General features: G+C 44.6%; 1 pseudogene across 1 annotated transcript in view; it reads left to right on the top strand.

The window, feature by feature from the left end:
- LOC308292816 (ankyrin repeat and IBR domain-containing protein 1-like) overlaps positions 1 to 7,600 on the top strand; it is a 109,972-nt pseudogene extending 102,372 nt beyond the window's left edge. Inside the window, exons 8-15 of the transcript in view lie at positions 140 to 226; positions 1,189 to 1,393; positions 2,027 to 2,155; positions 2,215 to 2,254; positions 3,195 to 3,246; positions 5,478 to 5,583; positions 7,283 to 7,415; positions 7,576 to 7,600. The product of the transcript in view is annotated as an ankyrin repeat and IBR domain-containing protein 1-like (transcript). The remainder of the gene's footprint in view (positions 1 to 139; positions 227 to 1,188; positions 1,394 to 2,026; positions 2,156 to 2,214; positions 2,255 to 3,194; positions 3,247 to 5,477; positions 5,584 to 7,282; positions 7,416 to 7,575) is intronic.
- Positions 7,601 to 7,936: the final 336 nt, after the last annotated feature.

Below are 7,936 nucleotides of genomic sequence, written 5' to 3' on the forward strand. Positions count from 1 at the left end.
TCTCTCTCTTTTTCTCATGACCGTAGAGGTACACGCATGCACGCACGCACTCACGCTCGCATGCATGCACACACACCAGATTGACTTTCACAGAAGGTGAGTTTGTGTGTTTGTGAGTTTGTGTGTTTGTTTGTTTCAGGCTGAAAAGAAGCACAAGAGTTTCCAGGAGCTTGACCGCTTCATGCACTATTACAGCCGCTTCAAGAACCACGAGCACAGCTACAAGGTAACACAACACACACACACACACACACACACACACACACACACACACACACACACACACACACACACACACACACACACACACACACACACACACACACACACACACACACACACACACACATTTCCTACACATTATCCCATAGTGCACCTGCTGGTCCCTCAGTTTCTTCTCTATGGAGAGAGGGTAGAGGGGGACAGCCTAGGACCTCCTGGGCTCTTGTCTCTCCCCATAGGATACCACTCTGATCATAATAATAATAATGATATGAAGGTAACATGTTGTGTCCAAGAGGGAAATAGCAAGAGGCAGGGTTCCCACGGTCATGAAATTCCTGGAAATATTTTGAAATTAGAAAAATACTTTCCAGTACTGGTAACGTTTTGGAATCAATCAAGGGTCCTGGAAGGTCCTGGCAAAAATAGCTATGCATTGTCTTTGGTTATTAATTGTGTTAATACCTCTGAAATTACATATTAAACATTGGCCAAATTGTGTCATATTAGAGGCAGAAATTGTGAAAATAGCAGATCTACATGTTGAACGGCTATTACAAAATGATTTATACAAAATTCCTCTACTCTTAGTGCTCGTCAGGGTGCCGGGGTCCTCAGTTGAAATATGATTATTTCCACATAGGAGTAAGCGACTCGTTATCGAGCTGAATTATTGTTATATAGACCTGGAAATCGGCGGAAGCATGTTTGGAGTCTATTCATGTCCAATGAGAGCGCTAACGTGAACACAGCTTCTGAACTGTTATTTTGCTCCATGGTCTCTGAACTAAATAGACACAAAACTTTGTGCGTGCGTGCGTATACGTGTGACATGCGTGTGAGCTTGACCTAGCCTTGTCGACCATGCATGTTGTTTACCTGGTATGCTATAGTTTCAATGTACTGGACTATTAGTTTTTCATAGTTCAGACTGATGTTAAGTTCTTGGTTTAGCAGTGATCCTAGATTACTGAGCCGCTACACTGTCTCTCTGCGTATGTTTACCCTGCTTTGTGTGTGACCAGGAGAGGGCACCCCTCCAGACACGCGCTTCATCGAGGACGGTGTGTGTGAGCTGCTGAAGACGCGGCGCGTGCTGAAGTGCTCCTACCCTTACGGCTTCTTCCTGCAGCAGGGAAGCACGCAGAAGGAGATCTTTTAGCTCATGCAGGTACAGTATGCTACAGTAACAGTACATGCACACCCGCCTGTCTTGAGTTATACTTGTACACATTAGTGTAGAAGTGCAGGGGTTCTCAAACTGCCAGCTTGCTTCTATGAAACATGTGACTTCCAAAGGGGATGAATTGGACCCCCCCCCCCCCCCCCCCCCCCCCCCCCCTTATGAATTATTTGGGATAATATGGATACATGGCAGACTGTTTCACCGTTACATTATAAACATTTAACATTTAAATATGGAATATGGAATGCAGTATGAAAATGGTACATAGGCCTACGTATTAATTACTAATAATTAATAGGAATTACGTTAAATTGATTTCCCTAAAAAACACATATTGCTGCCCTTTAACATGTAGATATTAAGGGGGTAATTCTTTCTTGAGGACTTCGAGGGCCTTATTGAGATGGTCGAAGGGCCGGGCCCGCCCCCTGGGCCGTATGTTGCCCATGTGTGCGCTAGAGGCTTGTGCTTCCGATGTCTGTCGGAGGCCTAGGAGTTCTTGACATTAAAAAGTTTGAGCACCACTGATCATAGAGAAAACTGTTAGGATTTAGAAGATTTTTGTTGAATGGACCTCTGGTCTTAATGGCTTTAACCCCTTGTTGTGTCCTGGTCCAGACGGACCTGGAGATGGTGGTGGAGGACCTGGCCCAGAAGGTCAACCGTCCGTACCTGCGGACGCCGCGCCACAAGATCATCAGCGCCGCCCGCCTGGTGCAGCAGAAGAGACAGGAGTTCCTTCCCCCCGTAGGAAGTATGTACTCATTACACTCACACTACATACACTACATACTGTACATACCCGTGGTGTGGCCCCCAACGACTCCCCTGAGGCCCCCGCAGGAAGTATGTACTCATTACACTCACACTACACACACTACAAACAAACACACACACACACACACACACACACACACACACACACACACACACACACACACACCCACACCCACACCCACACACACACACACACACACACACACACAGGGATGGAGCTCGTTAATTTGTATTGACACCTTAAAAAGCACCTTATCGACCCTGCTTTTTGAGCCAGGCTTATATCGAGCCCACTATTTAGCGTTTTCTAATATTTTGTGGAAACATGTGAGACAACAAATTCTGAACAGAACTGGTATCGCTTATTATTGTCCATTTGTTGTGACTGTGAGTTTGTGGCTGACCATCATCTATGAAGATGACAATTAACAAAAGTAAAATATATTTTTCCTATCATTAAAAAAATCATTCATTAATGTGCAATAGTTGTTAAATGGCTTTATATTTGGAATAGTACTGTAATAATTTCTTGATCGCTGCTTGTCTTGATTGTTTAAACCAAAAAAAAGGTATATGTTCCCAACTCAATTGCAGGAAATGGTGGGAAATCTGGGCACTAAGAACATGTGGGCAATCCTAATTTACGTAGGTGCCCACTTGTACAGTTGTTCAAGTGACCACATGTCCCTATAGTGCCCAGATGTCAGTCGATCTATAAGATCACAACGGATTATGTCGCTGCAACATTTTTGTGAGCTTGTACATCTGCTACCTTGTGTCATAATAGCTTTAGTGTTAGAATGAACTACTCAATCAATTGCAGAAAATCAGTTTGAGACGTGGTATTCCTTCCCACTGAAACTCACATCATATATTTTTAGTACCGGAGATGGTCGTGTTCAGGCGACTCCCGAAGGAGGACCGTGATAACGGTTAAATATATCAGCTGAACCACGTCTGTCTGTGTGTAGCTCTGTAAGAACATATTGTTGTTTCTGTTTGTCTGTAGTTTCCCTGGAGGATCATGGGATTGGGAGTACCTGGGCTTCGCCTCTCCTCAGGTAAGACTTGTGCACGCATACGCACACTCACACACACACACACACACACACACACACACACACACACACACACACACACACACACACACACACACACACACACACACACACACACACACACACACACACACTAACAGCTACAGACTCCCCTCCCTTCATGCTAAGCTGGCCAACGCTGTTCCCTAAACGTCCAGCAGGTGTCGTGCATGAGTGACATGCGTCACCCCCTGTCCCTGCTGACTGCATGTGGTTTAACCAGCAGCCCTGTGGCTCTGATATATTCAGACTAAACTCACTTGGAATGGAATGTTATTTATTATTCTTGGGTGGAGGAAAGTGTCAGGGGTGATGTGTGATAGGAAAGTATCAGCAAGAATGAAAGGGAAGGTGTACAAGACGGTGGTGAGACCAGCTAATGTACGGTCTAGAGACAGTCACACTGAGGAAAAGACAGGAAGCAGAGCTGGAGGCAGCAGAGACGGTTCTCTCTGGGAGTAACAAGGATGGATAGGATCAGGAACGAGGTGCATGAAGGCCCTATCAGAGTCGGCACCGCAGTGGTCTTTTTGAGTCATAAAACTACAACATTACGTCATTACTCGCGGTGAAGAGCTTTCCACCCGACACATCTCTCTGTTTTTACTTTCAGACAGATCGGCCCATCACCCCGTTCAATGATTGGTCGACCTGGAGCGGTCTAGATAGGACTTCACTGTGGGCCGTGGCTGACTATGATGACCTTCACTTATTTTCTGACTTTAGGTGGAAAGCTTTTCACCTAAAATTTGCGGTGGATAGCTCTTCACCGCAGACTCTGATAAGGGCTTTAGAGGGACAGCGCATGACAGATGTTTTGGAGATAAAGCCAGAGAGGCCAGACTGGTTTGGGCGTACAGAGGAGGGACAGTGAGATGGTTTGGGCGTACAGAGGAGGGACAGTGAGATGGTTTGGGCGTACAGAGGAGGGACAGTGAGATGGTTTGGGCGTACAGAGGAGGGACAGTGAGATGGTTTGGGCGTACAGAGGAGGGACAGTGAGATGGTTTGGGCGTACAGAGGAGGGACAGTGAGATGGTTTGGGCGTACAGAGGAGGGACAGTGAGATGGTTTGGGCGTACAGAGGAGGGACAGTGAGATGGTTTGGGCGTACAGAGGAGGGACAGTGAGTCCCAAGTTAGCCTGTTAGTTCCAACCTCAGCAATCAGGCATTTCACAGCCATGAAGGCCTGGCAAAATACATTGTTGTCGACAAACTTAACTGTAGATTTAACTAAATCATATCATTAAATGATATTAATGATATTTAGTCGACTAAAACTAGACTAAAACTCATTTTCAGATTACCAAAATGTGACTAAAACTGAATGGCATTTTAATCAAAAGACTATGACTAAAACTAAATCTAAATTTCCTGTCAAAATCAAGCGATGAAGGGTCTTTAAAATAATAATAAAGTTGAATTAATTAGGCTCTGCTTATGTGTGTTAAGATGCTGGCACGACACTCAGTACTGGGGGACGGAGAGCAGAGAGACAGACACACACAGGTAACACACACACACACACACACACACACACACACACACACACACACACACACACACACACACAAAATGCATCAAAGGTGTTTGGCCAGCAGACTAACATTACTGTAGAAACATATGCATCACAGGTCTGGGGATGCAGTTATTACAGTATGAGACAAGGTTGCGTCCCATTCCCAGACACCAACAGTGCAAAATGTCACTTGATAAACCAATGCGTACAGTATAACATGGTAAATGGTGCATTTAGCGCCTTTATCCAAGGCACTTTACATAGATTGTGCATTACATTCACCCATTCACACACACATTCATACACCGATGGCAGAGGAAACCATGCAAGGCACCAACCTACTCACCAGGAGCAACTAGGGGTTCAGAGTCTTGCTCAAGGACTCGTGCTCTAATGACGGTTTCTCTACCCCTGAGCTATGCTGCCCCAGTATATTATATATATTGTATATATCAGTGCAGTCCTGGCTGTTTGCGTGCCGTGCTACGGACGTCTCTTGCGAGCTTTGCTAAGCTGACCCTGCACTGCAGCATACGCCGCTTAAGAGGCAAAAACACCCACATTATTTAAAAGAGACTGAGTTCACTGGTGGATAACGCTATGTTGTTGTTATGCTAGCGTTGTCTTCCTGTATGTTTTTATGCCAGTAGTACACTGACTTCCTGTATGTTTTAGGAATACGCTGACTTCCAGTACCGCCGCAGACACCGGCAGCGTCGTCTTCACAGCGTCCGCAGCAACAGCAACACTCCAGAGACCAGCAGGAGAGCCGACAGCACAGGTACAGTACCTGAGCAGCCGTGAAATACATGGAATTATAGCATGTTATACAATGGGTAGTTCTGATGAAGCAATCTGATTGGTTGAAATATCCATCTACCCGTGATGATAATGAGCACTATGGAACAGGTCTCATCAAACAAAGAAATCAGCTGTGCCCGGTCGGTTCGCAAACGCTCGCTTTTATTGTTTCCGTAGGCGATGCCTTGTAAGTGGCTAGCAGTTTTCATGTGAAGTTCAGGGACATGCAGTAGTAGCGAAATCTGGCATAAAAATGTACAGATTTCCATTGAATATCTGAATTACAATGAAATGAAGTTGACGTGTGTTTTTTAAAGGGTAACAGTTGTATAATCTCAATATTAAACTCTCGAGGGTTGTGCCTTATCATGATTATATCGGTACTTCACCCCTGCCTACAGAACTTGTCTATCGGCTGGTTACTGCAGCAATGCTGGCATGCCGATAATCGTAATGATGCACACCCTCTGGCTTAATATTGCTTAAATTTGTCCATGTATTTTATAGCAGGGGTTGACACTAAGGTCTCAGCACGTGCCTGTTGGACAAGTACAGGTCATGTTCTACATCACAATTACACATGTATTATAAATGGCAAGACAAAATTCATCAAGAACAGAATTAGTATTGGTTACTATAGGTTATGAATTAATTACAATCACAATGTAATATAAATTGTAAGAATGAATTCATGAGGAATGGTACACGAATACCAGCGGATTCCTTGCTGGGGCTGTGTGATAAAAAAAAGAGAGAGTATGCCAAATAAGTACATAGCATACTCTCAAGCATGTCAACAAACCAAGATGGCAGCCAACAGACTTCAGTTATTGCTTAATGAATTACTATGGGCTGTGAGTAATAATCGTCATAGAGCTTTAGCCAGAGGTAGAGTAGAGCGGCCGCTCGGTTCCCAGTTCGATCCCGGCGAGTTGATTAATTGGCCGCCTATCCGTGAGTGGACAAGGAACTGGTTGAGCAACATCTAGTCTAAAACTACACAGTTAAGGCTGAGCCTCATTGTGTTGATATTGCTGTGTGTCTGCAGAAGGTTCTATCATTGTGTTGTCTCTGTGTGACTGCAGAGGGTTCTATCATTGTGTTGTCTCTGTGTGATTGCAGAAGGTTCTATCATTGTGTTGTCTCTGTGTGATTGCAGAAGGTTCTATCATTGTGTTGTGTTATTGCTGTGTGATTGCAGAAGGTTCTATCATTGTGTTGTCTCTGTGTGACTGATAGAACCTTCTGCATTGTGTTGTCTCTGTGTGACTGCAGAAGGTTCTATCATTGTGTTGTCTCTGTGTGATTGCAGAAGGTTCTATAATTGTGTTGTCTCTGTGTGATTGCAGAAGGTTCTATCATTGTGTTGTCTCTGTGTGATTGCAGAAGGTTCTATCATTGTGTTGTCTCTGTGTGATTGCAGAAGGTTCTATCATTGTGTTGTCTCTGTGTGATTGCAGAAGGTTCTATCATTGTGTTGTCTCTGTGTGATTGCAGAAGGTTCTATCATTGTGTTGTCTCTGTGTGACTGCAGAAGGTTCTATCATTGTGTTGTCTCTGTGTGATTGCAGAAGGTTCTATCATGTTGTCTCTGTGTGATTGCAGAAGGTTCTATCATTGTGTTGTCTCTGTGTGACTGCAGAAGGTTCTATCATTGTGTTGTCTCTGTGTGATTGCAGACGGCCCAGAGAGGAGCGAGGGCCGGCGGCGAGCGGCGCTGTCCTCCCTGGACGAGGACGACCCCAACATCCTGCTGGCCATCCAGCTGTCTCTGCAGGAGTCCCGCCGGGACCGCCAGGCGGACGCAGACAGGTACGCAACCAGGGGAAGCTTATGCTGTATGACCTACAGTACTAGGGCCCATTGATTCACTCTGAAATAAGGAGCCGAGTTTATTCCGGTTTAGGAGGGCTCCCCGAACAGGCATTTTATCACGCAGCCACTGTTCTGTGGAATGCCCTCTTCCCTCCAGCCCTGAAATGTCTAAATTCCCTTGAAAGATTTGAGAACAAGGTTAATACCTTAATACTAACTGGTCTTAGTTATATCCTTACCCCGGATGGCATAATTTGCACTGATCTTTCTCCTTGAGTACCTCTTGTCCGATATGTATATTATATTATATGTTTATGTGTATAATCTCAAATCAATCAATCAAATCAATCAATCAAATCTCTCTCAATGTTCTTTGGTTGTTTGCATTGCATATAGAGTAGTGAAGTGTGACGTAATTTACACATCCTTACTTGTTTGCGGTTTTCTTCCCCCATTCTGAATTCCCATAGAACTTTTTCATATCGCGTCATATAAGAACTGTGTCCCAATTATAAACA

Source organism: Nannobrachium achirus (assembly GCF_963921795.1).
Source record: "Nannobrachium achirus genome assembly, chromosome: 10".
NCBI classification, from domain to species: Eukaryota; Metazoa; Chordata; class Actinopteri; order Myctophiformes; family Myctophidae; genus Nannobrachium; species Nannobrachium achirus.